Source organism: Triturus cristatus, chromosome 6 (assembly GCF_964204655.1).
Source record: "Triturus cristatus chromosome 6, aTriCri1.1, whole genome shotgun sequence".
In the NCBI taxonomy this organism is placed as follows: Eukaryota; Metazoa; Chordata; class Amphibia; order Caudata; family Salamandridae; genus Triturus; species Triturus cristatus.
The window spans coordinates 1,466,698,183-1,466,724,660 of NC_140589.1; the positions used below are offsets into that span (position 1 = coordinate 1,466,698,183).

Consider the following 26,478-nt stretch of genomic DNA (forward strand, 5'->3'; position numbering starts at 1 on the left):
AGAAAGAAGACCTGCCGTGCAGCTGCTAAGAAGAGGAAGACACCAACTGCTTTGGCCCCAGCCCTACCGGTCTGTCGACCCTCGAACCTGCTCCTGCTACTTCCCGGCACCTCTTGTGGCCAGCAACCTCACAAACCCCGGAGGACCTGGCTACCTTTTGGCTCTAAGCACCTGGGACTCCCATGAGCAGAGGCTCTGCTCAAAACCAGCTTCTAACCCCTGGCATCAGCTCGGAACTGCGAATCCTGCACACTCTGCACCCTCCAAGCCTGACCTGTCCCGGAGTGAACAAAGACCCCGAGGACGTCCCCCCCGGCGACTGTGACCCCGAATCTGGCACCCAAGGACTCACCTCGACGCTCCTGGCGACACCTGCAGCCTCAGAACCAGGTACCCCCCAACCACGATGAACAGAGGGTAAGATTTCCCGACCCCAAAAGGCACCCCTGCACCCGGCGCCCTTCGGCCCCCTGTGCCCAACTCCTGGGTACCTACCTATCCTCCAACTACCCAACTTACCTCTCGAAGTGGTGGTGGCACCTGAAGAATCTTCGTCCCCGAGCTTGCAGCCTTTGTTCAACCAGGAGCTTTCCCATTGAAACCCATTGAGCGCATGATGGCTCAAAAGCACCCTGCACCCAGCCACCCGAGTGGCCCTGGCAGTGTAACCTCTACACCTATCTACTTCCCCATTTGCCCTGAGCAAGTGACCAGAAGCCCAACTCCCACAGCCACGTGGCCTGCTAGTCAGCAGCCACCAACCAAGGCCGCCCTGCCTCCCATAGGATAACATTGGGCCTAACTCACTCTGCACCCGGCTGCCCCTGTGCCGCTGAGGGTGTAACAACAGTACCTACCTGACCCTGGGAAACCCCTGAATCTGTGCCCAGAACCTTAACTCTGCCAGTCGAGTACTTACCCAAAAGCTGATAACCCAATTTTCCTCCATAGGGTAACATTGACAGGTTTCTTCTGAAATTTCTTCTAAGTGTGGAGTTTCTAAAACTTAAAATATTCACCAAAAATCAACTGAGTAACGAAAACGGAAATACTCACCTGCTATTAGGAGAGATCCCAGTGCTGGATCTTGGTGCCCAGCACTGACCCTGAAAAATATTCACAACCGTACTTACCAGTAACCCAATTTTCTTCCATAGGAAATCATTGACTGTTTTTCTGTGAAATGTCTTCTAAGTGTTGATTTTTGCAAACTTCAAATATTCTTTAAAAATCGTACCAACTGTGAAAACGTAATTACTTACCTGTTTTAGATAGAGGTCCCAGTACTGAGTCTAGGAGCCCAGTACTGGATTACAAAAGTAACGAGAACCTACTTTACCTGCAACTTGAATTTTCTCCCATAGGGAATCAAGGACTATTTTCTATGAAATTTCTTCTGTCAACTTTTAAAATAGCAAAATATTGCCTAAAAATCACAACAGTAACTAAGTCGTCTTTTATCACTTGTTTCTAAGAACTGCCCCAGGTCTGCATCTAGGATCCAGTCCTGGAGTTACAAAAGTAATCCTGAAAGTAACTTAAAACTTCCATTGAGCTCAATGCATTATTGTGTTTGAAATTGTGTTGCCTATTGCAACAGCCTGTAACCAGTATTTACAAAAGTCAATTCGATATTGCAAAAGTATTTACCTAAAGCATCTCATTCTGAGAAAGTATATTTTAATACCTATCGTTGGTTCTAAAATAAAACAAGCATATATATTTTTTATATAAACCATTGGCCTAGAGTTCAATTATTGAGTGTGTGAGACCATTTGCTGACTGAGTGTGTACAACAAATGCTTTACACTGTCCTCTGATACTGCCTTACTGCTCGACCAAGCTACCACTTTAGATAGTAAGGTTATATCTAACTTTAGCCTCTGCCAAACCTCTGGGGACTGTGGACTCTGTGCACACTGTACCTATTTGGGAACAGTATATACAGAGCCACTTTCTCACAAGCGGATCCCAGCATTTCTGAGAAGCCTGAAGTAGGTTAATTATAATCTAGGGGGCTACATCACCTTACAGGGCTAAGAATTGTATTCTAATAGACTAACCTATAGGTGAGTTAAACCCCCGAGAATCCACAATGCAATCAAGAACAGTAACCTATTTTATAGGTCAGTCATAAATAGTATTTAAATCCAATGATAAATTCCAATTTAGTTATTCTGAATGCAAAAGTCCAGAGATCATCATAATATTGTGAAATATTTTATTAATCGTGTGGTCCTTGATGATTTTCAATCATTGGTACAGTGCTTAGTAAGATTTTGGAGATAGTGACAAGCTGACATGTGTTTCGCCCCATGCAGGAGATAGGGCAAAGGAACTTATAAATTAAAATATTCAGAATCGGTCTTGATATCCAAGTAGGGTAATCTCTGAGAGTCTGGAAAGAGGTTCGTAGTTATGGCGGTCCTAGTCGGGGATGTGGAACTGAAACGGGGAGCACCACATCCCCGAATAGGACTGCAATAACTACAGACCTCTTTCCGGACGCTTGGAGTCTACCCTACTTGGACAAACTGATTTAATCTTTTTATTAAGACCGACTCTAAAGATTTTAATTCAGAAGTACCCTTGCCTTATTTCCTTGAAAACGTCTGAGACCTGCCTGCTTCATGGTGCAGGTTCCTCTATATCACGCTAAGGCCTCATAGTGCAGGCTCCTTCATACCAACCGGAGTCTGCATAGTGCAGGTCTCTCTACAGCAGTCTGAGGTAACATGGTGCATGTCTCTCTACAGCAGTCTGAGGTCACATGGTGCATGTTCCTCTACAGCAGGCAGAGGTCTCATAGTGCACGTACCTCTTTAACAGGCTGAGGCCACATATTACAGGTCCTCTGTACCAGGCCGGGGCTACATAGTGCTGCCCCCATAGCAGGTTGAGGCCTCACAGTTAAGTTTCCTCTACAGCAGACTGAGACCACATAGTGCTGGCCCCGCTACAGTAGGCCAAGGCAATATAATGCATGTCCCTCTGTACCAGCTGAGGCCACATACTGCAGGTTCTTCCATAGCCGACGTAATCCGCATAGTGCAGGTCCCTCTATAACAGGCTGAGATCACATACTGCAGGTCCTCCATACCAGGCCGAGGCAACATAGTGCTGCCCCCGTAGCAGGTCGAGGCTAAATAGTTCAGTTTCCTCTATAGCAGGCTGAGGCCACAAAATGAAGGTTACTCTACAGCAGGCTGAGATCACATAGTGCAGATCCCTCTACAGCAGGCTGAGATCACATAGTGCAGATCCCTCTACAGCAGGCTGAGATCACATAGTGCAGATCCCTCTACAGCAGGCTGAGATCAGTAGTGCAGATCCCTCTACAGCAGGCTGAGATCACGTAGTGCAGAACTCACCACGACGCGATGAGCTCACACAGTATAAGAGCTCAGCTGCAGCAGGGTTCACATTCTCTTTGGACTGCCAGCTAACAGAACTCGCGCCAGTATTATTCTGTATCCACCTTCCCTCGGTGTCCCACTCCTTTTCTCTGAGATCATACAGCCTCCGTGACCCCCAACCTAAGCCACCATCTTGCTAATCCTGAGCCCTTCTCGCAGGGTTCTGTTTTATCCTGATCCAAGGGTATTTCATTCCCCACGGCCTATGTTCCATGATCCCACAAGCACATGCACACACATGAAACATGAGGTTTGTGCACAGTTTATGTGGGGACACTCCCCACCTCCCACTACGGAAGCCCTCTTCTTAGCTTTCACAAGTCTTTTATATAATTTTTACAAGTAGCCTCATGGTGAAATAAACAAACATTGGAAATGCATCGGTTTCGCCTATGTAATGAATACAGAGCTGTTTCCATCAATCATCGTCGGGGAGAAGGAAAGAGCTCCCTGACAGATAACATGGGAGTAGAGAGGATGTGGCGCAGCGGCCAGAGCTGTTGACTGGAGAGCTGGGGATCCCAGTTTGAGTCTCAGCAGCACCGCACTACATCCTGTGATTCTATGCAAATCACTTAATCTCATCCGAATATCCCGGCACAACACCGGGATATTCGGAGCCGACTGGAGTACTTTTCTTATTGGTTGCAGAGTGAGACTGTACTAGTGTCTTAGATTCCGAGATTGAATACGGACAAGTAGACGGACTTTGGATACAGATTGGTCTTGGTGACATACCATTGGATGTGTTAAATTCTTGTTATGAGCCCTGATAAAGTCCAGTTGTAATTTAACAGACGAAACACGTGTTTGCTTGGCTTGAAGTTGTTTTCAACCAATTATTTTGTACAGATGAAAGACTTGGCTTAAATTGCTGTTGACCACGATTTTTGTACAGATGAAAGAAAAAGAGGAATAAGAACATTTGTCTGAATAAAAGACACTGGACACTTATTTACGATATTACATGTGTTATTGTACTGTTGAGTGCTTGGAGCCCAATTAAAGAATTGTTAAAGGAGAAGACTGTGCTCTTTTCCCGTTTGTGGGAGATTGGGTGGCTCTCCCTCCTCCTAAAGCACCAAATATAAATAGTTGTTAGGTTATGGACAACTACTGACCCAATTGGAGTGTGCGCTGTTTCCCAGCTGCTGCTTCTGTGTTATAGTAATAAAAATATACCACATGATAAATGTGCATAGCAGACCATGTAAATATTGCCTCCTCAATGTACATATTGGTATTTCTATCGAGGGATTTAATCAAGCAAACAAAACTTTACCACGCATCATATGTGCTTAAATTACTTACATTTTGCTATTATTTTTATTGCTTCACCCTGTGACTCATCCCAAACCTTCTGACTACTATGAACTTCCAAACATCCTTCTCAAACCCCTCCCTTTAGCCATGACTCCCAACTAAAAAGCACACACGACCATGACCTACAAAACAACTCACTACTTCCCATTTTCAAATCCACTCCTATCATTCTATCCCTACCCCAAACTCTACCAAACACACAAGAAATCAAGAACACAATCCGAAAACAGCTAACGCACTAACCTTGGGTTCCGGGGTAGCAAAAAAGAACTTCAATGCCTCATCAGAGGTCGTAAGCGATATATGAATACATTTACATATAATATGTTTGTAATGTTAAGTATCTTCTTGCCAGTCTAAGGATATGGCTCCTAGGTCATGTACCAAATTGCCCAACTGGGCTTTCAGCTTTGCATTGCCCAGTGCTTTAGACTATCATTTCTTTTTGGCGTTATTCTTCTGTGAACAATTTGAGCACGGAAGCCTGTATTTGAATCTCTGTGTGAAAAGCAGTACTCAGATGCCTAACATTTCCTTTGTAGAACTAATACTTTATGAGTTGTTTCTAACCCGGTACCGTCATTCAAGTGGCGTAACTAGGGGGTGTGGGGCAGGGCGGACCGCACCGGGCGGCAGTGTTATTGGGGGCGGCAGTAGTCATGACGACCACCATCCCCCGGGCCCGAGAACAAGTTGTCTGTCGGCTGCAACTCTCTTCCCCCTGGAACAAGTTGTCTGTCGGCCACCAAACCCCCCCCTCCCCCCCCCGCTCTCACCTGCACCTGGCAGGCAAACTTACTGCCCGCTCCGGGTGCCAGACGTCTATCTACGCCATTGCCGTCAAGATTCACACTTAGAAAGCCTTTTTAGTTTACTGAGCGCATGATTTTTTTTATAACTAATATCCAGTGCTTAATTCGTCAAAAGGCAAGTGCCAGGGCTGTCTTCAGGATGCCACTGCAGCTCTCACCACACATTGCCTATGCCATGATGCCAATGGTAGTAACAACACAACCATCACACTGCTACGAGTGTGACAATTCGGACTATTCCAGGCCCCGAAAGCTATAAGAATGGCTTGGGAGGCAGGTGATAGTCATTTTTAATATATACTGAATTAGTATTTGACTGTTTTTGTGGTCATCTCGGACAGCGCCACCTTGTGGCAGACTGCCAAAAGCACCAGTGTTGACAATTAAGTACCAGGCACCATCACCAGAAACCTCCGGCTCAAATTAAGCACTGCTAATGTCACCATTTGAAAAGCACCTTTCAACAGAAATACTGGAGGCAACCCTGATGAAAACTAGATATAATGTACCCCAGTGTTTGTAGGGCTAATCCTAAAATATATTTAAATGTATTGACTATTTCCGTACCCGCAGAGTTTATATGTGAGACCAGCCCTGTTGTGTTTGATTCATGCAGGATCAATTCCATGGTCTCAATATCTGCCGGGGGTATGTTGTTTACAACAGCTGTGTAATCTGTGTTGTACTATGACCTGCCTGGAAAGCATAAAATACGTGTCTGTGGGTTTTAATTTTACATCTATCTACTTTCATCATATTGAAACCATAGTAACTAGTTTGTCAAGGATTGCGTACAAAAGCTTGTTAGTATTCAGCCAGTGGACTGACATAGCTGCTTAGAGCGATGGTGGGAACAATACATACCTGCAACAGTCTTTCACTCACAGTAAGCACATACCCGTATCCATTTCACAAAAAACAACATGTTTTTGTTCAAAGCAAACCAAATATCACCAATTCTTCATCATAAATTCTTCAATAATACTTTGTTCTGGGGATACTATCAGTGTTCATTGGCCGATCAGATTACTTGAGTTGCATTCAATGTGTCGTTTAATTTGCTTAAATATAAGGGAAGTGCCCAACAGACTCACACAAACCATTGTACATAGAAAAACAGGCGTTGTCTTCTCTTACACCAAAGAATGTAATGAATGTGGGGTTTTCCAAGAATAATACACAAGAGCATTCACAAATTCACTGTACCACTACATTTCTTTCTTAAACTAACAACCCTCAACATGTCAAACATTTATCAGTGTTGTATCCAACCCATGGATTACCAGTGAAATATTAGCTTTTTTTTATATGGAGTGAGCGGAGGCAACGCAAATTCTTACACTGAATTAAACTGTGGGTCGAGTCCTGTTTACTCAATGTTTTTTGGTAATCACATTTTACGGAGTCGCTAATGGGGTTCCTCAGCACTCTATGAGATTTCAGTATCTGTAAAGAATATTGCAACGCAAATATAGCTTTGACCACTCTTTTTCATGTGTATATTTTTCCAATATATTTTTTGCGCGCTATTCCATTGTATGCCACTCCACTCTACGCCACTCCCCTCTACATCACTCCACTGTATGCTATTCGACTGTACGTGACTCCAATCCACCCCACTCCCCTGTACGCCACTTCACTTTATGCTATTTCACTTTACACCACTCCACTCTACCCCTCTCCACTCTATGCCACTCCCCTCTACATCACTCCACTGTATGCTATTCGACTGTACGCCACTCCAATCCACCCCACTCCCCTGTACGCCACTTCACTTTATACTATTCCACTTTACGCCACTCCACTCTACCCCACTCCACTCTATGCCACTCCACTGTACGCTATTCCACTGTACGTCACTAAAATCTACGCCACTCCACAGTGGTGCTGCAACGATTTTCAGAATGGGAGTGGTGGTCTAAAGTCATATGGATTTTAAACAAGTATGATGATATCGAACAAGCAAATGTAGAACATGGCAAATATTTCCCAAGTGTGAATGGCTACTCTTTAGACATCGCCCCTTTGATGTGTTTGGAAAGAAATCAGGTATGAAGGAGGCTTTAAAGGATATTTCCTCATAGCATAAATTCAGCAAGTGTTTATTATACGCATTCTTCTAGATTGCTGTTGATGCTGCATAATCAGTACAAACAACCAGTGGAAAACCAACTGAGTCTTACTGTTCTACACCTCAGCTGTTAATCACTTATTTCAAAGACAGATCTGAAAGTGGCTCAACAGAAATGTGTGTCCAACTGAAACCCCGAGGGCACTGAGTCAGGCTCAGGCTCACTGTCCTGAATCCCAAGAGCCATTCCGAATGGTGCTACTAAAATACCCATCTTTGTGAAGCCCTCTGTTCCTGACAATAAATACCCAGACCACTTTAAGGGCACGAGTTTGACAACTGACACACTCACTCCGAATTCCCTCCTGGTAACACCCCAAACTCAGAGACGTTATTGACAACAGCTAAATTCATCGAACCAGGTGTCCTTGATAAACACTCATTCCTCATGTCTATGTGTACATTAGAAACATCGTGTGACCACTTGCAAACCTGGAGATCGAGCGTGTGAATACTTGTGTAAAAAACAGAAAATGTGTTCAAGTGAAGCACTGAGCAACAGCAGATATAATAACCAGCGTGCACACCCTCTGAGGAACAACAATCCCCGAAGGGACACAATGCACCCTTCTGTATGTATTGTGAAGTATAAACAAGTGCAGGATGGAATGCTTGAATTAATCTCGGCCACTGGTTATTAGCCTTGGCCAGCATTACTATTCAGCATCTTTAGCTCAGGGTAACTCTTTAGGCAGGGACCAACCTTATCGGGGACTGTTGGCTACTAAACAAAGTTCTTGATAACATGGAACTCAGGAGCTGGCACCATTGAACCGTAACCAGATATGGTGCCTATCTATGTAGGTCACTGTTAGATCCATTTTACTGGGAAGAAGAGTTGAGCTTACAATGTCACGACCAACCCAGAAAAAAACCTACAATCTCCCTAAATCAGCTTACAAGTAAAATACTACAGGTTTTTTAATTGCTTATTTTTGCACAACTCTTAAAACTGTGTACCCTGCACTCACATCACTCTACACATCAAAGAGCTTCATTTGCTTCCAGTTCCAATACACAAACATGCACTCTTCAAACTCCGCACGCACACATACAAAACCTTGCATATCATTGGCCCCATGTACCTCAACAACCGCATAAAGACACTTTCGCTCAGCCAAATTCCTACTCACACCCCCACTGCATATGCAGAACTAGATCCAGAGGGCGTGCCTTCTTTCCCCCAACCTCTCCATGATGCGCGAGTCATTCATTGACAGAGAAGGTGCACCCAATGATCAACGCAGCACACCCTCGTACATCTCGACCTTGTCCCTCATACCTGCCAACTCACACGTTGCTGCCATGTGACACACGATATCGGCTCCCATCACACAGTCTCCCGGTGAGGAGCCGATATCACCTGATGTCAGGGAAAACAAGCTGAACACCACTGTAAATAGTGGTTTTTCAGCTCGTTTTCCGAGGCTTTGAACTGCCGACTTCCATTAAGGGGTGTGAAAACCAGCCTCAGCAAGCTTTTCTTATTTTTGGGAGGAGTGGGCTTGATGGCGTGGTGTGGTTCAAAAGTTCCTCATAGATACTTCTCTGCATGAGGACCCGTCCCCTTCAAGGCCCCGCCCCCTCCTCACACGGGAAATTTGTTCTTCAAGTAGGCATAGTATCGCCATTGGCACCCTTCAGTCCCCCCTCCAACAAAATACATTAGCCAATAATAACACACACTCAGACTGTTTGATTGGGTACAAAATGCTGCAGGTTTATTACATACACCGTTATGTAATAGGTTGGTTATCTTACGGGCGATCCAAGGGCAGGCAACCAACTGGGCCGCCTGCCCGCCTGATGAGCCGGGCAGCACTGGGGCGAACCCCGCCTATGCTGCCGTCCAAGTGATTTTCTTCCAGGATCACGTGACCGTTGGTAACTTCTACTCACGCCCCTTCCCGGGGCGGAGCGTAGCATAGCAAACCCCCGGTTGTTCAGGCCCACAACCGCCCTAAGGACTAGCAGGGCACCGACACGGCTTCCGGGACCCTCCCATGAGGCTCCTCGGATTTGGCTCTGGCACCCCCTATGGTGCCGCGCTGAGGTACCCTTGGTACCGGCCTGCTTCCAGATCGCCCTGTAACTCCGCCTGCAACGAAAAAAGGAAATATTAGAAAATTCTCACCCCAACCTGCCAACCACGCCGGGTAAGCGGTAGGGAGGGATGAGGCGTGCGAGGCGCCAAGAGGTCGCTGGCATGGTGGGGGAGGGCAATATAGCCTCCCCCCACGCCCAGAGGAGCCCCGGAAGTGACGCCCGTAGCGTCACATCCGGGCGAGAAAGAGAGGAAGGGGACACCGGCCGGAGTCCCCGCCCCCCAGGAGGGGGCAGGGAGGGGTGACCGGTGCCCCGGTGACACTAGGGCGCCGACCGCTCTAGTGGCCCCCTGCGGGGGCCGCGGTCAGCGGCATAGTATCGCCATTGGCACTCTTCAGTCCCCCGTCCAACAAAATACATTACCCAATAATAACACACACTCAGACTGTTTGATTGGGTACAAAATGCTGCAGGTTTATTACATACACCGTTATGTAATAGGTGGGTTATCTTACGGGCGATCCAAGGGCAGGCAACCAACTGGGCCGCCTGCCTGCCTGATGAGCCGGGCAGCACTGGGGCGAACCCTGCCTATGCTGCCGTCCAAGTGATTCTCTTCCAGGATCACATGACCGTTGGTAACTTCTACTCACGCCCCTTCCCGGGGCGGAGCGTAGCATAGCAAACCCCCGGTTGTTCAGGCCCACAACCGCCCGAAGGACTAGCGGGGCGCCGACACGGCTTCCGGGACCCTCCCATGAGGCTCCTCGGATTTGACTCTGGCACCCCCTATGGTGCCGCGAAGAGGTACCCTTGGTACCGGCCTGCTTCCTGATCGCCCTGTAACTCCGCCACAGCTCTGGAGGTGGCCACCGTCGCCGCCGGAGCCCCCACCCACGCAGCTATAGTCTCACCTGCCACCTCTCCTGTCTGGGGGCTTCCTGCGGGGAACAACCTTTACAACGCAACTTTTACAACGCACTACACTTACAACGCATTTTTTACAACGCAACATCCATTACAACGCATTCCATTACATCGCATGACACTACAACGCATTTTTAAAAACTACCTTTACAACGCATTCCATTACATCGCATACTACCTTTACAACGCATACCATTACAACACATTATATTACATTAAAACCCCTACACTATCCAACACTTACCCTACTGTTGCACCCCCTGGAGTTAGAATAGTAATTTTTACCCCTAGACTATCCAACACTTACCCTACTGTTGCACCCCCTGGAGTTAGAATAGTAATTTTTACCCCTATACTATCCAACACTTACCCTACTGTTGCACCCCCTGGAGTTAGAATAGTAATTTTTACCCCTAGACTATCCAACACTTACCCTACTGTTGCACCCCCTGGAGTTAGAATAGTAATTTTTACCCCTATACTATCCAACACTTACCCTACTGTTGCACCCCCTGGAGTTAGAATAGTAATTTTTACCCCTATACTATCCAACACTTACCCTACTGTTGCACCCCCTGGAGTTAGAATAGTAATTTTTACCCCTATACTATCCAACACTTACCCTACTGTTGCACCCCCTGGAGTTAGAATAGTAATTTTTACCCCTAGACTATCCAACACTTACCCTACTGTTGCACCCCCTGGAGTTAGAATAGTAATTTTTACCCCTATACTATCCAACACTTACCCTACTGTTGCACCCCCTGGAGTTAGAATAGTAATTTTTACCCCTATACTATCCAACACTTACCCTACTGTTGCACCCCCTGGAGTTAGAATAGTAATTTTTACCCCCATACTATCCAACACTTACCCTACTGTTGCACCCCCTGGAGTTAGAATAGTAATTTTTACCCCTATACTATCCAACACTTACCCTACTGTTGCACCCCCTGGAGTTAGAATAGTAATTTTTACCCCTATACTATCCAACACTTACCCTACTGTTGCACCCCCTGGAGTAAGAATAGTAATTTTTACCCCTATACTATCCAATACTTACCTTAAAAGCAGTTTAATATTATGCGTTGTAATGGTATGCGTTCTAAAGGTAGTATGCGATGTAATGGAATGCGTTGTAAAGGTAGTTTTTAAAAATGCGTTGTAGTGTCATGCGATGTAATGGAATGCGTTGTAGTGGATGTTGCGTTGTAAAAAATGCGTTGTAAGTGCATGCGTTGTAAAAGTGTGCGTTGTAACGACATACATCCGCTTCCTGCAGTCCAGATAAAAGAGAACCGTCCCTGCTGGTTATGGTTATAGGTGGCCCCATCTACATCCCAAGCCCTTGACGCTATCCTGGGTCAGATAGTGTCTGCTGAAACAAGAGGCCTGTCCGGCCTGGGGAGTTGTGCCAAGGGCACTTCACCCCCATGTTTGAAAGTTCCACTGAGAATAATCCACATTTGTAAAGCGCGAACAATCACCCGTAAGGGTCTGGGGGCGCTGGGGCCCGCCGGAAAGATTAAGCAAGCTATTGCCCAGAGTCATTTGGTGCTAAGCAAATCTGCTGCAGGCGCAGGGACGCGGACCTTGATCCCCAGGTTCTGGGGCCAGTTGCCCTGGCCGCGGCGCCACACCTCTTCCCGCTTCACTTGCCTCAGCCACGAGCCAGCTCTGGGCGGGGTGGCCGCCGACCCCCAGGCTCGCAAGGCCCCGTCTATGTGCTGATCTCCCCTAGCTGTCATTCTCCTAGCACCAGGTGCGCCTGAAACCTGCGTGCCCAACTATGGGACAGCAGCCCGCTCGCTAGGTGACCACTCCCCCACCTGCCTGTCTGCTCTGCTTATTCTGGCGAGAGGGATTCTGTTTAACCTTTGTCGGTCACTTTGTTTGATACATCCTGCGGCGTTCAGGAGTGTTTATGACTGAAAGGGGGTGGCCCTGGGCAAGGGACCCTCATGCCCTACCATGTATCCCTTATTCCTTATGGGAATTCTGCCCGTTCAGCTCCTTCCGTGGTGACAAAACCCCCCGAGCATACTGGCGTATCTAATCTGTCTGATTCCAGCCGGCGCATTGCCTGCGGCATGGCCTAAGCATTACGGATTGGCTAAGTCCTACTTTACCCGTACTGGAATGCCCCCCGCTAGGAGGGTGTCCAAGGGGGGGGGGTACCTCCCGCCCGCCCAGGGCATCCCCAGCGGTGACAAATTACCTGCTCCGTTGAAGTTCCACCTGGGCGTGCCAAATGTTCTATTGACATAATGTCCCCTTGTGTTTGACCCGCAGATACCCCAGTTGCTGGGACGGCAGCACAATATGTTGGCTGACCGCATCCCCCCAAGCGAGGTAAAAGTGTCTGTATCCCAGGTTCCCAGTTTCCTGCAGCTGCAGTACACGACCAGTGGCTCAGCTGAGAGATGCCACAAACCGCAATGGTCATCTGGACATTAAGGAAAGCCCCATTCTCACCTGGGCCTACCTCTGAATGATAGTGATTTCACACAGCTGTAAGGCCAGGGGCCCGCCTATTAAACCTATTTACTTGTTTTTTGCTACTCGGCCCCCTTATGGTTGGAGCTCTGAGTTTGCGCAGCGCGCATGCTCCCAGGACACGGTGTTGCTTGAGAGCTGGTGTCTGTTACCCACCCGCTGATACTTATCTCTCGCTAACCGTCCTACTGCTGGATGCTTCCCAAGCACTGTAGACTTCGTGGTCCCACCTAGATTGATCCCCTCGCCCGGGGGAAACCCGGTGGTAGTCAGGACCATTATGGTACCTCCACCCCAGCGTGGACTCTCGACATATTTGGGACACCGGAGCAGGAGATGCCCCTACAGGTCTCAAGTTCTAACCCATAGGAGGATAACCCTGGGGGCAGGCAAGTCTGTGGGAACCAGCGGGAACCTGCAGTGCAAATATCGGCCCTATCCTGAATGTTGCGAATGCTGAAGGTCAATAATGCCCTGTTGCCATGAGGCTCTAACGTAGTGTTTACCAAACTTTTTGAAACACCGCACACTTGTTATATGACAGCTACACCAGACACATGCCGCCCTGGCCAAAGCACGGGTGGATAGGTCTTATCTGAAGCAACCCGAAACGAAACCTGCCTTTGGTTGCAGGGGAATGCCCCCCGTGTACATCTGACCTGTTTCTATATGGTGCCAGCAGATGTTCCTCATAGAGGCCTAACCCTTGGTTTGGTGCTAAGCTCAGTGGGCTACCGGCAGGTGTTTTGCGACTTCTTACATGGCCTCCAAACGTATATTACAAGATCACACTACACCTACAACCCCCAGTACCAATGGCTCAACAAGGCTTGTTAGTTGTAGAAGATGACCGTAGCCACAATTCTGGCATCGCTGCGTAGCATTTCGAAAATGCTTCCGTTCTGAAATGGTGGGACTGTCACCTTTCTGTATTGAATAAGCCTTAAGTGTCTCCCTTCGCTGAATAGCAAGCTCGCCCATGGCTTGTGCAGCGGGCACTGCGTCGCCATGCAACCGACGTTATACTGAAAACGTGGCATGTAGGTAGTACCATGTTACTGTTCTCTGCCTGACGCCCCACAGCGCGTTGTGCAAACAGCCTACACTGTGCAATGTTGTGCCTTCTAAAATTCCAGGCCGCATCCTAGACAGAAGTTAGTCACGCAGTGCCCACTGCTCCTCACCACGAGACCCCTCTTCGCATGCAGTGATACTTGGATTCCCGGTTAATCTAGTGTTCGGTCAATTCCGCTTATGGGGGCCCTCTTATGATGACAAGGCTGTAGCCAAATTGTTTTGCCCACGCAAGCCGGACACCGCCGTGCGACATCCAAGGAGAACCCGCTATGGTTTAAGCCCCCCTGCTGGGAGATGTACAGTCCCTGCCTTCTTTGGAACCCACACAACTAAAGAGGAGGTGTACCTCTCTGGAGGCCCCTCTTGTTCACACTGACCTGCTCGGATGCAGGGGCGGGGGTTAGGGGAAACAATGAGTGATCACTTGCGACCCGATCGGGTTGATTGCCCAGACAGAACTGGTATTGAACAATTGAAACCTACATGGTCCATGATTTAACTCGGGTGCCATGAGGCTGTCTTGAACAAGGACCGGTGGACAGCAAGTCATCGGATTAACAATGAACTATTGGTGGGTTGGAGACAGGGGTACCCTCCAAAACACTGAAATAACATCGGTGAGGATAGTTCTATGAAAAGCATTGAATGAATCGCTCCTCAAAGTCAAAGGACAAATACCCTGTCCGGTTGTCACCCAAGCAGATGTACCGCAATGCCAACTGTAGGCAGAATACACGCAAATCTCCGACCGAGAGCTATTTACGGCAAATGTACCCCAATTGCGCCAAACTGGGAATTGGCATACGCGCGCGCATCCTTACAGCAAGGCAGTTCTACTGAACAGCGGACAATTGTGCGACTACATGCCAGGCTCATGGCAGGCGGCCACTTCCTATCGCACCACACCTTGCTCTTGCCGTGCTCTCCATCATAGTAACACAACCAACCCTGATACTCGTGCAGGCATGATACTTGCGCCTATTCCAAGCCCTCCAAAACTATACGAATGGCTTGTTCAGCTGGCAACAGTGATTTTAATGCAAAATGCATTGGTCCATGCCTGTTGGGTTATCTCTACAATAGACAGACAGCACCCACTCGTGGCAGACTGTCCCCAGCGCCAGTTTGCAAGTCGCTCGCGTGCGGCGCACCAGCAACCACTTGGTCAAATCCCCCCGGTAAACTTTGTGCTGTGATTTTTGCCTTAGTGGGCGCTATGTAGTGGCCACTTAGTCTTTTGCCGCTATGTCAATGCCTCCCTGTATTCAAAGCAATTGGGGCACTAAGCTACACCCATCTTTCAGCTTAATCAATGCTTCTATTTGCATTAGATAATAAACCACCATTCTAGCTCGGTTGCGTTGCCCTCCAAGAGCTAGCCACCCCCTGGGTGGCTAGGTTTCAGTTTGCTACGTGTGATTTTCACCATATCTGTGCAACTGTGAGTGACAGTGAAAGGCCTATGGCTGGCACTTTCTTGCGAGCAAAACCAAACCATGCAGATGCAGAAGACCTATTGATATCAGTAATTACACAAACATGCCCGTGTACGGTAGTCTATGGGCCATACAATTCGTAGCTCTGACTAGTTGAACAATGGTGACCGTTACTGATAGGCCTGGCTAGCAGTAGCCCCACAGACTGCACCACTTGCCACACCCCGGATTCATGGACACCCCCCATGAGCCACACATGCACACAAAAGGAAAAAACAGCTGTAAATTGCTCCTTCCCGTGCCAATCCCATCTTAACACCGTGCTCAGATAAAGGCCAACATACACACATTGGAGGGGCAGAGTTGCGGCCTTATAGCAAACCTCTTTTGGACTGTGGGCAGCGTTCCATGTTTGGCCGTTTCCTAACATGGCCCCATGACCGTTCTACGTTAGGACTATCCCCACTATGGTCCGCCCTGCCCAAGGACTAATGCAATTGGGAGCGTGGGGCCTTAAGCAATGGGTGTTTCGATGTCAAGAAAACAATAACAGCCTACCCATGCACATTTCAGAAAAAGTTTAGGGCAGCGGGACCTGTGAGCAATCTGCCGGTATAGTTCGAATTCTCTCGATGGCTCCTACAGTTAACCCCATAATTGGAAAGAACTCCCCCTCGGTCTGTACCCCTAACTGTATTTGCATTGAGTGGTCCTATAACGAATTGTAACAAATTGAGTGCATGTGTGAAGGCGTCTGCTCAAACACGTGCAGTAAACTGTGCTGACATCGATACTGTGGGACTGTTGTTAAATAGACATGCTCATCTACGGCCTAATATTGGTCACACAGAGCAGCACACGCCAACGGAAATTAATTCCCTCCTATCTCCTCCATATTTCCACCTCTTTCAGGCTTAGTGATGGTACAACATAGCCACAGTGCCAACCGGTGGCGTACCATTGCAACATGGGCAAGCCTAGAACTAGTGACTGTCTATGTACTAAAAGCAACACCTTCTAGATTAGATATTCAGTCAACAAGGCATCCTTAAATGTGCATCACAAACTCCCTCTTATAAAGTATTGAATCAGGCCGCAGGTGGCGCTCAAGATCAATCACGTGGCAAAATGCCTCTCTTCTCCGGTCACTTGCCCAACTGCTGCCGGGAATGTTGCATCTTTTATCTAGCGTGGACTCGCCTTTTCATTCCCTATTCCGGCACGGGGGGAGATTAAGTGATTTGCCCAGAATCACAGGACGCGACCTCGAGGCTCGAACCCTGGTTTCCTGCACCAAAGTGAGCAGCTGCACATTGAGCACCGTATTTACATTACCTATTCAGGCACGGGGAGATTAAGTGATTTGCCCATGATCACAGGACGCGACCTGGTTTCCTACACCCGAGTCGACGGCTGCACATGAGTACCGTATTTATATTACATATGCAGGCACGGGAGATAAGTGATTTGCCCGGAATCCCAGGACGCGACCTCGAGGCTCTAACCCAGGTTTCCTGCACTAAAATCTGTGGCTGTACATGAGGACAGTATTTACATTACATCATCCAGCACAGGGAGATTAAGTGGTTTTCCCAAAATCGCAGGACGCAACCTCGAGGCTCTAACTCTGGTTTCCTGCACCAAAGTCGTGCTTGCATACGAGTGCACCACCACAACAGACAGCACAATGCCGCAAAATCCGATGAGGGGGGCTGCCAGAAAGAATACTTCCTGGTGAGTGCAGCTGGTCACCGCTCCACAAAGTGGTGCGGAAGACGTGAGCCCCCCCCTCCCCCGCCGGAATTGGCCCTAAACCTGGAGTCTCTGGGTTAATAAACAGGGGCTCTGCCCACTAAAGTAAGTGGGGGAAGAGTTGGGCATGAGGGTCGTCCCGTCCCCTACTTAGGCCCCACATAAAGCCTGAAGTTGCCTCAGGATACCGGGGGATGAACCCAGGGCCTCACACCAAGCCCTGTGCCCCGTGCCCCGTGTAGCAAGGAGCCACCACAGCAGTCAGCAATGCTGCATGGTACGATCGAGGGCAGGTGGGGTGTGAAAGCATGCGGTCTACCTTTAACAGACGTCCTTTGGGGTTGTGTATCATCTCCCGGGAAAGCGCAGGGCATGGGGAGGGCGATTTGTACCCAGAAACAGAGCATGCTGAGATCGCCGAGGCTCGGACCCGGTTCCTCTGTGCCAAGGTCGGCCGCTCTGGCCGAGAGGCTGCACCCTCTCCCCGCTATAGTGTGATAAGGGGAGATGGTCTTCGATTTCCTTTGGTCTGTAGCCAACTGCGCCATTTCAGCCCAGAGTTCGCCGACAATATGAGGGGACCTCAAACCCCAGCCATGTGCCCCATGAAGCCTCCATGGGCGGGCCGCCATATTAAGTTACTGGCAGAGGCCGCCTCACCAGAGGATGTACTTCCTGGTGGAGGTCGTAAGGTGGTGGCAAATCGGGGCCAAGGAGCCCCCTAACAGCGGTGCCCCATGGGACAAACAACCGGAGGCGACCTATGCTCCAAACATCAGCTGGACCCACTCCCCCCCATTGGGGGGTCGGCAGAAAACCAATTCTCTCGGGCCACTGAAGCGTGACCGGGGCCTGGGAACTACACCCCCGCCCTCACCTCGGAACAGGTAAACCCGCTATGGGCTCAGGTGCGGGAAACCGCAGGGCACCAATGCGCCCCTGCAACTATAACCCCAAGCACCCACAGGGTGTCCGAAAACACTTGCAGCCTGCGTGGTTGCAGGGGGTGGGGGAGGGGGGGTGGCATCCTATGCAGTACCTGCCGCAACCCCTACCCAAACAAACTGCCAGGCCCAACAGGAGTCCTGTGCTGGCCGGCTGCACAGCAGTACCAGAGGCGTGAGGAGCAGGGCGCGCACTGCACGGACCCAGGGCAGCTAGCAGTTCCTGACAGAACACGCTGTCCGATCGCGGCTTGTATACTCAGGATACATTATTTCCCACTAGCTTGGTCCCTGCCGGTGGTGCAGCCGGGAATGAAGCCGGACTTCACCACCAGCCAAATTAAACTCTTGCGCCAACATCGCCCGGACAAACTCGACCATCGTTCGGCGGACAGGCCAACGGGCCGTGGAGTTTATCCCCCCGGGAGCCGCCACGGCACACCCCACACCTAGCCGTCAGGGAGGGTGGGGGCGGGAGAATCGATGATCACCCCCAGGCCATGGCCTTGTGGTAGGGCGGGGGTGACTACCACTATCCTCCTTCGCGTCGCAGACCAGGACGATGACCCAACCGCGGAACGGACCCGCACGACCTCTCATGAGGCGGGCGAGGTGCCAAGAGGTCGCCGGCATGGTGGGGGAGGGCAATATAGCCTCCCCCCATGCCCAGAGGAGCCCCGGAAGTGACGCCCGTCGCTTCACTTCCGGGCGAGAAAGAGAGGAAGGGGACACCGGCTGGAGTCCCCGCCCCCCAGGAGGGGGCGGGGAGGGGTGACCGGTGCCCCTGCGACACTAGGGTGCCGACCGCTCTAGTGGCCCCTTGCGGGGGCCACGGTCAGCGGCAGGTATGCTGCCTGCAGTTAATCTAATAGCCATTTCCAGTCTGCTGCTATGGGTCTTTTGCGTAGGCCCGCGCCTCTTCAGTCTCAGGGCCGCCGCGTCTGCTCTTCCCCATTTGAGCATTGTAGCCCTCCAGTGCTCCCCCTCAGGCAGTGCCACGGCCTTCCAATGCATGGCTGAGATGTCTCATAATATGATTGCACAAAGCACAGTGATTTATTGATCTGTAATTGTGTCATTTCCACCTGAAAAAGAGCTAAGAAAGAACAATATAAAAGAAAGCAGTTTTATCCTGTGTACGAGCATCACAGCAACATAGCAGTAGTTAGAAAAAACTGAATTCTCTGTTTACGTCCTAATTATGCCAGACAATTGACTTTCCTAGATATGTTTTTTAACATAGATGCTGTAAAATACAGCATCTTTTCCCGTTTCCCTGAATCTATCTCATGATATGAGGGGGTGCTGCAGCACTTCCAGCACCCTGAGTTACAGTAAATTTATTTTCATCCTTCATAGCATTCGAGTAGATTTTTGTCTAGATCAAGGTAGACTAACTGAATCCACTGCCAGAAGCAAAATGATTGGACTACAAAAAAGGAAACCAAGACCAGATAGGTTATATTGCCAGTGGGGTAACTTTCATTGGTGCAGCGGCATCGATGTGCGAGGTTTCCAGGACCCACTGAAACCTGATTAATGCTGGATTTTATGATTCAAGCAGCAGCTAGGTGGCCCATTTCCTTTCTAGCACTAGGGCTGATGATACTCGAAATCCTATGCAACACTTCCATATACTGCAACTTCGACCCTCCACTGGACCTTATCACAGTCGCAACTCAACTTTCCTTTACAACAGAAGAACAAAACCTGGCCTGCCATCACCACCACTGAAATCACCACACCTTCACCAAAGGATTCCTATTGATCAGGGCAGCATTAACATCCATTATCAACGCCTCCATTGACTCAGCGACATTCTCAGATATCTGGAAACATGCCTGCTCAAGAAACTATTCCTGACTTCATCTACAGACCCATCTCCCTCTTACCACACCTGGCCTTCCTTGTTGGAATCCCGCCAATCCATCAGCGGTGTGTCTTAAGTTTCATGGCTCAACCCCACCTTCCTCAAAGCATACATGATCTCTCTGGCTAATGTTGTCTGCCCACACAATATCAACATCCTCTCCTCCGCCAATGACATGCAACGTATGCTCCCCAAATACAAGCAACAAGTTCACAGCCTGCATGACCAAGTCACTAAATGCATGAAAGACAACTGTCTCAACCTCAACACTGACAAGACATAAGTTGTGATGTTCAGCAAGAACACCTCGCCTTGAGGCTCGAACTGGTGGCCGGCTAAACTCGGACCCACACCAGGAGCCTCGGAATCATCATCAACAGCAAATTGGACATGACTGCACAAGTCAACGCCATCACTGCTTTTTACTTCCACATTATGAAGATGCTGAAGAAGATCTTCAAATGGCTCCCAAGCAACACCAGAAAAAACCTCACTCATGCTCTAGTTACCAGCAGGTTGGACTATGGGAACACCCTCTATGCCGGGATTGCCAAGCAACTCACCAGATGACTACAAACTATCCAGAACTTGGCAGCACAACTCATCCTCAACCTCCCACAGAACTTGCATCACAACACCATCAGGCAGCTCCACTGACTCCTGATACACAAAGGTGCTCATTTCAAACTCCTCACACACACATTCGAGGCACTGGACAACTTAGGCCTCACTTGTCTGAACAGTTTCATCTCCTTCCACCAATCACCCAGGGGCATATGTATCAACATCTCCATTTGCGATTCTCAAATAGCGATTTTGAAAGAATCGCTATTTGAGAATTGCAAAACGGGATGTATTTAAAAAATCGCAAAACTTTAGCGATTTCTTAAAATTCCTTAATTGCGATTAGCAAATTGCGAAATCGCAATTAAGGAATACCTTCCCATTCATTTCTATGGGCCAGGAGACCCATAGGAATGAATGGGAAGTAATTCTCAAATTGCGATTCGCAATTTGCTAATCGCAATTTGAGAATAATTTCAAAGGTGCAAGGGTGTCATGATGACACCCTGATGCACCCCTGAAATGAGCATGTGTGTGCATATGGCACACATACATGCCCTAAGGGCATGTATGTGCGCCACGTGGCACTTTGTAAAATGACAAAAAGTGCATTTTTAACAGAAATCGCAAATTACCACCAACTAGAAGTTGGTGGTAATTTGCGATTTCTTAAGGATAATTCGCAATGCTTTGGTGCGTGGTACATATCATTTAAGAAATCGCAATTTGCAATTTCTTAAATGCTTACGCAAACTTAAGAAATCGCTAAATTAGCGATTCCTTAAATTTGCGATGAGGATTTGCCTCAAACATCCCGTTTTGCAAATTTTTAATCGCAAATGCTGTTTTTTGCGAATCACAGCGTTTGCGATTAAAAATTCGGTTGATACATATGCCCCCCAGACACTTCCGCTCCGCAGAACCTCTACTCGCACACATCCCACACATGTTCACAACCAGATCAGAGGATGGGTTTTCTCTTACATCGCTCCTAAAGCATGGAGTGACATTGCACTCTACATCAGAGCCTCCTCCTCTTTTGTTGAATTCCGCAAGACACGGGAGACTTGACTTTTCAATTACCCAACCTAACCTAGGCAGGGCTAGGCACACACACCTGCTCAGTGCGGTGGTACCCTCAAGGGTAATAGTGTGCTTTACGAATACACATAATATACTGCATATTGGCCATTTTAAGTACCTCATTGCCATGCCTGACAGAAATGATCAAGCCCTAGCAGAACAATTGTGCAGAGATTTACATCAATATATTAAAGACAATTGTTGTAAACCAATTAATGTGGATAATGTATTGTTTACATATTGTAAAACAATAAAGATAATGTTAAAAAAATTAAGATATTAAAGACGAGCTAGCTGGAAGTAGTATTCCTTGCACTTGTTTAGCTTTAATTGATTTGGTGATTCAAGTAGACCAAAGATTAAAAGAGCGCAAACATGAACAACGGTTTGAACAAAGAAATCGGCAGTCCTTTCCCGTAACCAAAACTATAACCCACAAAGATGTTCTCCAGAGTCTGCAGAAATAGAGTCAGAGCATCAACAGATAGGCTCTAGACAACATCTTGCCCTAGCTTGAGAAGAAAGGAAATTGGAACGAATGTAAAATCACTGTTTATATTGTGGGAAAAGTAATAATTTCCTTCCAAATTGTTCAATGAAACCATCATTAGAAGCCGAGAAGACTTGATCCTGATGGGAGCCCTACCGCAATAGGTACCCAAAACCTTTGTTACGTGAAGCTGACCATCCTATCTATGCTCATACAGCTTCATTTAAGTTCTAGTCAAACTTTACAGACCTTAGGTATATACTGATACTATAAGTAATTATATGAACAGTATCTTTCTTGAATCTTTAAATATATCAAGTCTTCAGGACAACTGGAAGATTTGAATGAAGTGGATGGAACACTGTGAACTGTGGGTGAAACCAGACTCAGAGTCATTGGTGGAAGGGGATGGGGTCTCACTGAATTTCAGTTTCCTTTTTTAGAATTCTTTTCAAAGAAGTTAGGATTTGTAGTTTCCAGTGGTTACAGGTTTTTAGATTTAGCAGGTGATTTTAGTATGATTCTTCCTTCTGGTACTTCTACCTCTTTAGTCTGTTCTTTTCCAGGTTTCGGATGTCTGCAGCTCAGCTGGACCCCCTCTTCTTGGACTCTTGAGAGAGCAAATGTTAAATATCAGTATGGAAGGGAAAGAAAATAAAAATAATAAAGTAAATGCTTCTTCGGCTGTGTTTCTTGCCTGGATCCTTTCTACTTTCTTGTATTTTATTTGTAATATTTTCTCTCTTCTAGGTGTTTCTTTATCTTAGTGCAAGTGCCCTTATCCTCTTATTTAGTGTTTTTCGTTTTACTGTCTTTCTGTCTTCCTGTGGTCAATTCCTTTCTTACTTTCCTGTCATACTGATTCTCCTTTCATTAGTGTTCTCATATTAGAGTGTCCCTTGAAACCACGAGAAATGGTACTAATAATACTCCAAAACCCCACAACAACAAACAACAAGAAAAAAAAATCGAATCGTGTAGGTTCAATACCCCCTATATTGACACAGTTGGTGGCTTGCAGGAGTTTTTTTTAAATCTCAGGGACCCCTTTCCTTGTGCTGCTTTATGCCACTTTCTCAATTTCATATCCCACCGCTATAAGGCTCCTCTCAAGAGAATGAGAAGAGGGAGAGTGAAAAGATGGCCCGTCACCACCTTGACACCCACCTGGTAAGTCACTACCCTCCCTTGGGTTGCGCTGGGCTCGAGACTTGAGGAGATGGGCCGACTTCACCTCCCTCCTTGTGTTCATGTAGGAGATCTCTGACTTGGTCCTCTGGGCTCTGCTGGTACACTCAGGTTAGTCTGCTGTCTGCATCGGGTCCGACGACATCCAAAGCACCCTCTTCCTTCTACTCTCTCCTTGGTTCTGTTATATCCTCTGTTTCTCAGTCACACCCTTTACTTCTGGTTTCTAGGTTTTAAAACACAGCACATCCATGAGTACTAGCCATCCCTCTCATCTCGCCTGTCCTTTTTCCTGCCCTATTTCTATGTTGTTTTGACATATTAATCTGTCGTCCTTTTTTAAAATGTGTCATTCTTTTTTCTTCCAGGACCTTGAGGCGGAGAGGACCTTGACTTCCTCCGTGGAAGTTCCGCCACCCCAACAGGTAAGTTCTTTTTACAAACACCACTGGCTTCAGGGCCAGTGACTGTGATTTCCATATTAATGACCGGCCATCATTTGATATTATTGCTGCTCCCACATTCTTCATAACTCTAGGTATACCTTGGTTACAAAACCATATTCCGTGAATTGACTGGCACAATAACATTGAACTCACTTTATTACCAACATCATTGTTTGCTCCCTTTGAATTAGAATTTCAGCACCTTGACTAGGGACCAATCAAGTGCCTGAGGAATCGTGGTTGCCACTCTACTTTCACTAGAATATCAAGTCTATCAAAATGTCTTTTATGAAAAACAGTCTGAATGTCTGGCTCACAATTGCTCATATGATTATCCAATAATGTTGAATGGCAGGATGTATCCATTAACAGAACCAGAAAAAGAATCTTTTAAGGAATATATCAATGACAGCCTTTGTAAAAGATTTAAAAGGGTTCCATAATCCCCATCTGCAGCTCCTTTATTTTTTGTAAACATAAATTGATGAAGTTCTGTGACGCTACATTGATTATAGGAAGGTAAACAATGTTAAGATTAAAAAAGATAACCATTACCCTTAATTCAAACCTTATTGAATTCTTAGAGAGGTTCACAGTTGTATACTAAGTTGGATATAAGAGGAGCCTGTAACCTTCTTTGAATTTGCCCTGGAAATGAGTGGAAATAAGCTTTCCACACTCAATTTGAGCATGATGAATACTTGGTGATGCTATTTGGGCATTGCAACACTCCCTTATACAGTTAAAAGGTACATCAATTTTAAGATCCCATTGGAGAGTTTCTATTGGTCTACTTTGACAATAGTTTTTTTTTTCCCCCATTCTCTCACTCCCCATCATCAACATGTTCGTGAAGTCTTGTGACATTGAAGAGACAAGAAGTTTTATGCCAAACTAGAAAAGTGTCCTTTTAATCAGTAGGAGGTTGAATACCTGCAATATAATATAAGCAAAGATAGAGCAATGGAAAAGATTTAAAGTAATGGCAATAGTAATCTTTACCAATGGAATGAAGAGTCACAACAACCTTTTGAACGGCTGAAGAAAATTCACCCAAGCTTCTAAATTAGCACATCCAATAGAAATAGAACCATTTGTTTCAGAATCGGATGCATATGACATTGAAATAGGAGCAATACTTTTCAAAGACAAGTTACAGACAATGTCTTACACCAAGTAGCTTATTAATGTTGACAACTCTGTCTGAAATATATTAATTACACTATTCTCAAAAAATCAAATCAGGCTGCGTTGAATAGGGACACTTTTTGGAAGGATCTAGACATAAAATTCAAGTCTACACTGATCACAAGAATTTACAGTTTAAATTAACTGTAAAATGTAGTTAATCTACACTTAGCAAAATTGACTTTTTTTCTCACACTTTCACTTTATTATTTCATACAAACCTGGAAATAATAATGTACTGGCAGATGCTTTATCTCAAAGATTTTTAGATACAAATAGGAAAGCAAATCCCACAATTTCTCTCTTCAAATCAGATTTTAGGATTTTTTAGAGACAAGAAATTCAAGATCTGGCAAAATCTCTACGAAAAGATAAACATTTAAAAGCATTGTGCAAATGATGCTCTCATTTATTCCAAGTGAGGGGATAATTTCCAATGTAGCAAGATCTGCTAGTGATTCCTCAAGGAAGTATATGCAGGAAAAGTAAACATTAGTGCCATGACTGCCCTGAAAGACATTAGAGTGGGACAGTGGGGCTTCTGGTAGTCAAACATGAAACTGGAGAATTTTGATTATTGAAGTCATTGTCCTACAGTGTGAGGTCTCTAAGAGAGATAATAAAAACTACCGGCCATGAACAATTGTTTCCTGTTCCAGAACAAACTTATAGGCACATGCATCAATGTAAAAACCGGTCGCAAACGGTTGCGACCGGTATTTTTGCATTTGGGATGCAGCATCCCAAATGGAAAAATCGCTATTGAAGGAATCCCAAAATAGCGATTCCTTAAATAGCGATTGAATTTAAGGAATTCCTAATTGAGATTCCTTAAATGCAATGCATGAAAGTTTAAAAAATAGTGATTTCGCTACTAGCGGGAGCAAATTACCATGAAGCTGGACTTCATGGTAATTTGCTAAAACTTAGAAAAATGCACTTATTTGCATTTTTCTAAGTTTCACGTTGCGCACACACATGCCCTTAGAGCATGTGTGTATGCAACATGTGTGCAGAGTTCAAATACATTGGTGCAATAGGGTGTCATTTTGACACCCTTGCACCCTAGAAATTGCGGGAGCAATTTGCGAGTACCTACTGGTACTCGCAAATTGCTCCCGCAATCTCCAATGCATTCCTATGGGCCTGGAGGCCCATAGGAATGAATGGGAAGCCATTCATTAATTGCGACTCGCAATTTGTGAGTCGCAATTAATGAATGTTAAGGAATCGGTATTTTAATAGCGATTCCTACATGCATAGGCTTTTGCGACTCCTTAATTGCGAGT

The 26,478-nt window shown here is 46.8% G+C and overlaps 1 long non-coding RNA gene across 2 annotated transcripts in view; it reads left to right on the top strand.

The window, feature by feature from the left end:
* The window catches only part of LOC146821551 (uncharacterized), a 675,073-nt gene that overhangs the window by 293,432 nt on the left and 355,163 nt on the right, over positions 1 to 26,478 (top strand). For both annotated transcript variants that reach the window (XR_014963184.1, XR_014963183.1), the window contains exon 2: positions 23,924 to 23,980. This is a non-coding gene — a long non-coding RNA (uncharacterized LOC146821551). The remainder of the gene's footprint in view (positions 1 to 23,923; positions 23,981 to 26,478) is intronic.